Raw genomic sequence first — 9312 nt, 5'->3', positions numbered from 1 at the left:
AATATTAAGGAAGTAAATGAATGGTGTTCTTCCTGTATCTTTCTGTATTTCTTGGTAAACTTGTACTTATCATGTTCTAATCATTGCTTTCTAGTGAGGTTTTGCATTATAGCGATTTTCTTCTTAGAAGTACCTTACTCATTGCTCTGTTGTTCCAGTTTGTGAGATATACTATCCTAGCTAGTTTTGCTTTTCTTTTTTCTTTCAAGTCTTCTTAGCAACTATTTACCCTCTGTATTTCAAGTTGGTGTAGTTTTTCCTTTGAGATATTCAGAAAAGATGCAGTACTTTTAAAACACTAAATATTGAATAGTTATTAGTACCCCTTTCCACCCATATGTAGTCTCTCTGTGACAGCAACTCTGTTTTTAGCTGTAAAGCAGCACACCCTGAGCTGCTGACCTTGTGAGACTGCCTCAGCCTCTCTGATACCCACTCTGCTGTATCAGCAGTGGGATATTATTCCAAAAAGACATAAATGGGTACAGTGCAGGTAGTAAGTTCTTGAAGGAGACCTTGTTTCTTTCAATGGCACTTAAATTCAGGGAGCCGTTAGGACCTCTTCTGGTAGCCTAGTGTATAAGGAACACCTGGTGATGGTGCTCAGCAGTGGCAAGATAGCCGTGGTGCTCTTCAAGACATAATTGCTTGGTGACTCTCCTGTGCTTCAAACTCTGACAGTCCCCTCTTACCACAAAGCCTTTGTTTTAGTGATAACACTTACTCAGTCCAAATCACATGCAAAGAAAAACTAAAAAGGCCTTGACAGTCTTTGAGAAACTCAGGCACCCTGAACACTTCTGGCAGTAGCCTCTACAGGAGGCATGTCTGAATGTAGTCCTTGTATAGCAAAGTTGAATGGGTTGGCAGTTGTCATGTGACAAATGAAGACAACAAATTTCCTCCAGAGATTAGGTTACAACCTTACAACAATAATGTGTTCTGCGTTATCATTACTACATCCATAAAGCCCCCCATAATTACTTACAGCATTAAACATTCCCAAACTATTTTTTAACAGAAAAAATCCCAAGCCTAGCTGCAGTCCATCTTCATCACACTGACACGTTTTTCTCAGGTTTAGTGGCTTTCCCTACTGACCTGTTGATCACAGTTTTTTCTGTTCAAACAGGACATGTCAGATACCTAGACGGTTGGTCATAGGTCTGATCTAACAGGAGACAATCAATGTCAGTCTTTCATCCAGCAGAATGACTAGGTTTGGAAAAAAGCACCTCTTCAGCAATTTCTCCTGCAGGTACTGGTAACTCTAGGTGAGATAAGGTAAAAGTATGCATGCCAGATGCAAACGTCATTTGCTTCTGTAGCAGTATATGGTCTAAATCCCTTAAAAGCCATATTTTGGGGCAATACTGTGGTGGGTTAGCATTCGCTAACAGGCAAACTCCCACTCAGTTGGTTGCTCGCTACGCCTCCTTAGTAGGACAGGGGGAGAAAATTGGAAAAAAAAAAAAAGGAATTGGAGCTCATAGGCTGAAAAAAGAACAGAAAGATTGCTTACCAGTTGCCACTGTGGGCAAAACAGACTTAACACAGGGAAGATTAACTTTCATTTATTGCCAATTAAAATAGATACTGGTAGTGAGAAATAAAAAGACCAATATTTAAACACCTGCCTCCTCCCACCCCTGCCTCGGCTCTGCCTCGCTCCCCTTTATACCCCTCTACATCCCCAAGTGGTATGGGGGCATGGGGACTGGGGGGCTATGGTCAATACAAAACCGGTTCATCTCCACTGCTCCTTCCTCCTCATGCTTATTCTGTGTGCCAGCATGGGTCCTTCCAGGGCTGGAGTGAATCTCTGCTCCATGATGAAGCATCTCCAACTCCTCCTCCTCCTCTAACTTTGGTGTTCCCTCTGATTTTTCTCACTTTTTTTCCTCCCTCCTCCTCTCTCTATCCAGCATTCCTCCCCCTTTCTTAAATATTTTTTTCCAGAGGTACGACCTTTTTGGCTGCTGGGCTCAGCTGTGTCCTGCCGTGGGTCTCTGAGCTGGCTGGAATAGGATACAGGACAGTCATTGGAATCTTCTCACAAGCGCCACTCCTGCAGTCCTGGCCAGACCTGTCACCACATCAGGCCACCTACACCCAATGCATGTTAAAATAAGTTTGAGGCACTTTGCTTTTTCTTCCTAAAATAAACAGAAGTGTGAATTAAAATTGAGCTAGAGCTTAACACTTGCTCTGGGATGTCACCTGCAAATAGGCATTCTCACCAGCAAAATAGTTACAGGTCAGAGTAAGCAGGGACACTTCTTGCTCCTTAACTTAAATACTATGCTTATCAGAAATAATGACCTAGCTAAGACAGATTACTAGCAATTTCAGGAGAAGATGATGTGTTGAATACTCTTCATGTAATGTACCCAAAAGAGGCTTTGGTTTAAGCATGGAGCTATTTTCCCAAAGCTATCCTAATTAAGATATCTACAGGTCAGTTGTTACTGGAAAAGTAATTCCAAAGCACAGAGTGGGATTCATCTGTAATGTTAACCATCTAAAAATCATATCCAAGTCTGATCCAGAGTCTCATTCAAAAGGGCGAGACTCTGAATTATGTAGGGCATAATTCATTTGTTCTGCCTTATGGAATGAGATCAAACCTTTAACAGACAACATGACAAGTTCATTAATCCTTGTTCTCTGTGAAGGGAACCCAAGGTTATGAGCCCAGACTTAAGGATCTTTGACAGATACCTAAGTAATGACAGATAAATCTTATCCTCCTGACCCAGAGATAGATCTTTGCACAGTGCCGCAAATGTCTCGTCCGCTGATACCTGGTACCGGTAGTTTCAGTGGTGAGGTTACCTACTACAAATTAGCTAGCTCTATCATGTTTGCAGTGTTTATCATTCCCTTAGTTTTTTCCAGCTATTGGAACACTTATGGTGATTCTTCAGAAATAAACCTGTTTTAACCTAAGAAACAACTGCTTAAAAGGAGGAAAAATATTTAGCCACACACACCCCTCAGATAAAATGAAAGAGATGAGGCTAAAATAGTGACTCAGCTTAACGCAGGGAGCACAGTCATGACAACCCTAACTCAGCTGGGTAAACTTTGAGTTCTCTTGCGTCAAGAGAGATGGTACTTCTGCATGATCAAGCACACTATTAAGGGTTGGAAAAGGAAGTAGTGTCTGGGCCTGAACAGGATCTGACTGATTTACTGGTCAGCTGAACTGGTTGCACACAGGGAGGTGAGTAAGCTGATCTGTGGGGCAAGTAACATTGGACTGAGTGCAGAAGATTTGGAAATGTTACGTATGCTTGACCCACAGCGAAAGCTACAGCTTTAAGTAATGACCTCTGAACAAGAAGCATGTCTCTGGGACTCTCCAGCATGCTAAATGGGGAATTACCTAAGCTTCACAGTTAGAAATTGCACTGTAGAGGGCTGTATCTTCTCATCTTCTCTGTCAGAAAAGTGTGTGTCCCTCTTGTGGGACTGCAGGAGTGAATCATGGATGGATTGCAACAGTTGTGAACCTCTGCCAAAGGTAGGTCCTAACAGCATTCCTGTTTTAAACTTTGGGCAAGGTTAATTCCCTTCTCTCACATTCTTCCCAGAGGCAAACACTGTCACCTCGTCCTCTGCCAAGGAAGCCAGGGCTGTGTTAGAGCTGCCCTCCTCTGACTGACAGACTTTAACCGCTTCTCCTCCACTTTATTTTCTATCCAGTAATTCTCAAGAGAAAAATTTATCGTTTAGTCAGAAAAATCAAGAACCCTTCACTGAGAAAATGCAAAATAACCCCTACCTGAACTCTCAAATTATTTTTAGGCAAAGTTTTAGATTTCAGAAGGCTCTTCTTACAAAACTTTCTAAAATTTAGAATAAATCAATTTGTTAAATGTCCAACATTTTAAGATTTTATCAAAGTATTTGCTGATGTTTTTTTACTGATGTAGATAGGTCAGTCTTTTGGTTGAGAACAGAGTGGCTTCAAGAGGCATGTGTAATGTGTAGTGGTTGCTCCAAGCTGAGCTATGGCAATGCCTCAGCCGTGTCATGACAGACACCGCTCGCTGCCCTTCAGTGTGATTTCTTGCTCAGTGTATTCTTGCTGACAGGAGTCTGAGAGGCCAAAAGAACACAATAGAAGAATTTTTGTTGCTGAGGTCCAGATTAGTAGTAAGGAAATAGAACTCTGAACAAGCACAACTATCAAAATTGACCAATATTTAAGAGTGCTGAGCTCCTAGAAATGTATACTTCTCTAATACAGAATAAATATTTGAAAATCTCTCTAGGTGAAGTGGCCAATGACAATCATTTTGTTGGATGGTTCAATTGTGAAGAGGTTGACATGTTTTGGAACTGTGATTAGCAAAAGCTATTTCACAAACAAGTCATATATTTACTTGCACTTGACATATGGATAGACATTTTCCTTCTGCCTGGCTTTGGGGAATTTTATATCAGAATGTTTGGTGATGAGTAAATTTTCTTTCAGCTGGGTGGTAAATGCTGCTCTTCACTATTGTGCTCTTGGGCAACCAGAATTTCGTAGGGGAGGAGTGTCATGAAGGTGGATAGATTTTTTTCCCCTCTAGATTTGGCTTATTAAAGGATACCAATTTAGTTGCCTGCACTAAAATGTCATCTGCACCTATTGTCTTTCTTGGTTAGGCAATGGGTGCCGCATGGTAAAACTAGAAGACTTGCAGAATCACAGAATCACAGAAAGGTCAGGGTTGAAGGGACCTCTGGAAATTATGTAGTCTAACCCCCTGCTAAAGCACGTTCACCCAAAGTAGGCTGCACAGAATCGCATCCAAGCAGGTTTTGAATCTCTCCAGAGGAGACTCCACACCCTCTCTGGGCAGCCTGTTCCACTGTTCTGCCACCCTCAAGGTAAAGAAGTTTTCCCTCATATTCAGATGGAACTGCCTGTGCTGCAGTTTGTGCTCATTGCCCCTTGTTCTGTCACTGGGCACTGGTGAAAAGTGTCTGGTTTCATCCTCTTGACACTCACCCTAAGATATTTGCATGCATTGATAAGATCCCCTCTCAGTCTTCTCCAGGCTAAGGAGGCCCAGCTCTCTCAGCCTTTCTTCAGAAGGGAGATGCTCCAGTCCCCTAAGCATCTCCATAACCCTCCGCTGGACCCTCCCCAGTAGCTCCCAGTCTTTCTTGAACTGAGGAGCCCAGAACTGGACACAGCACTCCAGATGTGGCCTCACCAGGACAGAAAAGAGGGGGAGGATTGCCTCCCTCCACCCGCTGGCCACAGTCCTCCTAATGCACCCCAGGATCCCACTGGCTTTTTTGGTCACCAGGGCACACTGCTGGCTCATGGTTAGCTTGCTGTCCACCAGGATTCACAGGTCTTTCTCAGCAGAGCTGCCTTCCAGCAGGTCAGCCCCAGCCTGTGCTGGTGCATGTGGTTGTTCCTCCCCAGGTGCAGGACCTTACACTTGCCTTTGTTGAACTTCATCAGGTTCCTCTCTGCCCAACTCTCCAGCCTGTCCAGGTCTCGCTGAATGGCAGCGCAGCCTTCTGGTGTGTCAGCTGCTCCTCCCAGTTCTGTATCATCAGCAAACTTGCTGAGGGTACACTCGGTCCTTCATCCAGGTAATTGATGAATAAGTTGAACAGGACTGGACCCAGCACTGACCCCTGAGGAACATGGCTAGCTATAGGCTTCCAACAAGACTCTGCACCACTGACCACAACCCTCTGAGCTCTGCCCTTCAGCCATTTCTCAATCCACCCCACTGTCCACTCATCTAACACACACTACCTGAGCTTACCTATGAGGGTGTTATAGGAGACAGTGTCAAATTCTTGCTAGGTCAGGACAGACAACATCCACCTCTCTCCCCTCACCTACCCAGCCAGTCATTCCATCATAGAAGGCTGTTAGGTTGGTCAAGCATGATTTCCTCCTGGTGAATCCATGTTGACTACTGACGACCTCCTTTTCCTCCACATGCTTAGAGATTATATTCAGGATGACTTGTTCACCTTTCCAGGGACAGATGTGAGGCTGACGAGCCTGTAGTTTCCTGGGTCCTCCTTCTTGCCCTTTTTGAATACTGGAAAGACATTGGCTTTCCTCCAGTCCTCAGCACCTGTCCTGTCCTCCATGACCTTTCAAAGATGATGAAGAGTGGCTTAGCAATAATACCTGCCAGACCCCTCAGCACTCAGGGGTGCGTCCCATTGGAGCCCATGGATTTGTGGGTGTCAAGACTCCTTATCGAATACCAGTTTGTGAGTTGAAAAAATCAGATGGAGGATGTAGAAGGCAGCACTTTACGATATCTTTGGAAATCTAAATAGGAAACAGTCTTTTAATAACCATTTGTGAATCAACAGAAGCTTTGCCAGTTCCAGTCCTAGGTCTTAATGGTGGAAGAATGCAAATTAAGACTTGAAGTTTAAAGATGTTACAAGGATTTTTGAGCACCTGAAATTTCTTCTGCGTACCAACTGGGAAGGAAAATAGAATGAAGCATTCTGAAGGGCATTTGTAAATGAATTGTATAGAGGAAGCATGGAGAGAAATTAACAGTGCTTCATTAAAGAAATTGAATGAAAAAATGTCTTTTATTTAGAGCCCATTTCTTTTTTCAATCTGCCTGGTTTAAAAGGTTTTATCTAAACAGGGGGAGCAGACACAGCCTTTGTAACAATTTTAGGGATCTGAAATTCAATTGTAATCAACAGAGATCTAATCAAAGCAGTTTACAGTGTGATTTATCAGATTTATTGTATGGGTCTACCTGAAGGTGACATGAGTCTCTTCCTTCATTCTTTCAAGCCTTAGTCTCTTAGACTGCTTGTCATCACAATTGCGATTCATCACTGATCTGACCATCACCCCAGAAGGAATTTGTGTGTATAACGAGGTACTAGCTCCTGATCCGTGTTCTGAATTTTTCTATGTAGTTCACAAAGTTTAAAATGGAAATTTCAGAATTGTAACAATTCCTAGCTATCTCAGCTATTTCTGGTGTGATTTGGAAATTTTGTATCATACCTCTCTGCCTCAGTACCTCACTCAGAAAAGATTAGGGGTCTGGTTTCCCCCCCCCTTTCCCTCCCATTTCTCTCCCCCCTTAAAAGTGGTGCATATCCTAAGGTAGGTGTTAAATGGGTCTGTTTAGTCTAATGGATTTGTAATTACAATACTATCAGCAATACCTTTATAATTCAAACCTTTTACTGATTCCTCCTGATTAGCTGAGAAGGAGCATGCCTATACAGCACTGCACTCCTTTACAGGGCTCTTTCCCACCCTAATACAAAGCCAGCATACCCCACAGTGTACCCCAGACCTCCACACCGCTGTCTCATAAATCTCGCATGTAGAATTTGACTGTAATTGATATTAACCTTTACAGATGTGAAAAAGCAGAGAAACTAGAACAGAAGCATTGTATCTGAAGTTTACTTTCACTGTCAACAGATGGCAATTTGCTGTAGCTGATAATTTTTGGATAGCAGAGAGACATCTTCTCCAAGAAATTGCTTTCTCTGGCAAGCCTTGTATTGATGATATATGTACATATGCATTTATCTAGTTTGAAAAGTGTTACAAAAGTAATCCACAACTAAAGAAACTTTACATTTTGAGACTGCAGATACAGAGTAGAAGGCCACATGGACAGCTGCCATCCCTATTATGTGAAACTGAAACATGAAAACAGCTTCCAAACAGGATTAAGAGACCCAAATGGTGGTAATTTAGTCACTGCAGTAAAAAACTGTGATGTCAAAATTCCCATTTGCTAACTAACTCATATAAATTTCAGGACACTCCCTTTACCTTGCTGATTTCCTTCAAGCTTGCTTCACTACCCTTTTGCAATGAAACACTTCATTTTCAACAGCCCAAATCTCTGAAATTTCATTTTCATATCAGTGCAAAGCAAACGAAGAGATTTTCCACTCTTCCTCTCTTGATGCAAACTGAGGTGGAACTAAAGAGCACCCCAAATGCCCCCAGCACATGATTACAAACAGTAGTCATGCTAACACAACAAACCAGACTTCGAGGAAATCTGAGAAGGGAAACCCCGTGTCCTTTAATCACAGGCATGGGACTTCGCTGGAACTAGCTCAACACAGGGTTCAGATGACTACAAAAGAAATGGCTGCTAAGTACTAAGAGCACTGGCTTTACAGATTGTTAGCAGTCATTACTTTCTACAGGCAGATAATGCCGGGCAAAGTACTGCATAGTGCATTATCCTTATGGATATTTTTAATTATATGACATGCATTTTTGATCCATATATGGTTCCAATGCACCACTTTAATGAACTGTAACTATTATTGAATCCAGTGTGAGAGTCTATAAGGATGGAAGAAAGTATTGATACCTACCATTCTAGCTTTTCTTGGTAAATTAACTGTCTGTGGGGAAAATAAGTAAATAAGTAAATAAATAAATCTTTGAGGTGTAGCTTTCTTCCTTTTTATCCTTCATTATTTAAAATTCTAAGAAAACTCTAGAAAACATACCACGAGGTAATGAATGGCTTTTCTCTGAAGTCAGCAATGGTACGTTTTATGCTATTGGTATCAGAAAACAGGAAGAAACAATTGCTGTCATCAATTCAATGTAGAAACTACACACAATGTAGAAACAGATAAAATTTACATTTTTTGCTAATAAGCAGGAGACACTATAGGGAAATAAGTTTTCTATATTTTAAAAAATAAGTACTAAGCTTGTGGTCAGGTTTAATACTGTTAACACTGGATTTGAAATTCTAAGCCACACTCTTCTCATTTAAATACAACATACTTCTAAATATAGTCAAAGTTTTCAGGAAGCACTTACCTCCCTTTATTTAGTTCATTGTTATAAAAGTAGTTTTTTTGTACATCCTCACCTTCAACTCATGTATGTTAAACTCTAGAACAAGGGAACAATTGGATTCAAGGCATTAGAAGTAAAGCTGTTGCTTTGGCCTTTTATTGTGTAATTGCATTATCTAATGTTAACAATAAAATAACATATGGACCTAAATACATTCATTTCTAATCTAAAGCCAAGATTAAATTATTGAATCTATGTATAAGGGAAACCTGGATATAAAACAGTCACAGTAATCACATGCAAAAAATATGTTATTAAAAAAAAGAAACACATGGTATACACCCAAGACACAATGCAACAGTTTTTAAGGCTTTACTAGTAGGAAGTTGAAATGTTCCATCGGGCTTTTGTATTTCTTTGGTTGGGGTCTTTTTCTGTTTGTTTGGATATTTTTAAACATGTATTTTTAACATACATACTGAAAGAATAAAAATATTTCCATACTTCAC

This window comes from Falco rusticolus, chromosome 2, assembly GCF_015220075.1.
Source record: "Falco rusticolus isolate bFalRus1 chromosome 2, bFalRus1.pri, whole genome shotgun sequence".
Lineage (NCBI taxonomy): Eukaryota > Metazoa > Chordata > Aves > Falconiformes > Falconidae > Falco > Falco rusticolus.
This window is presented reverse-complemented; position numbering follows the sequence as displayed.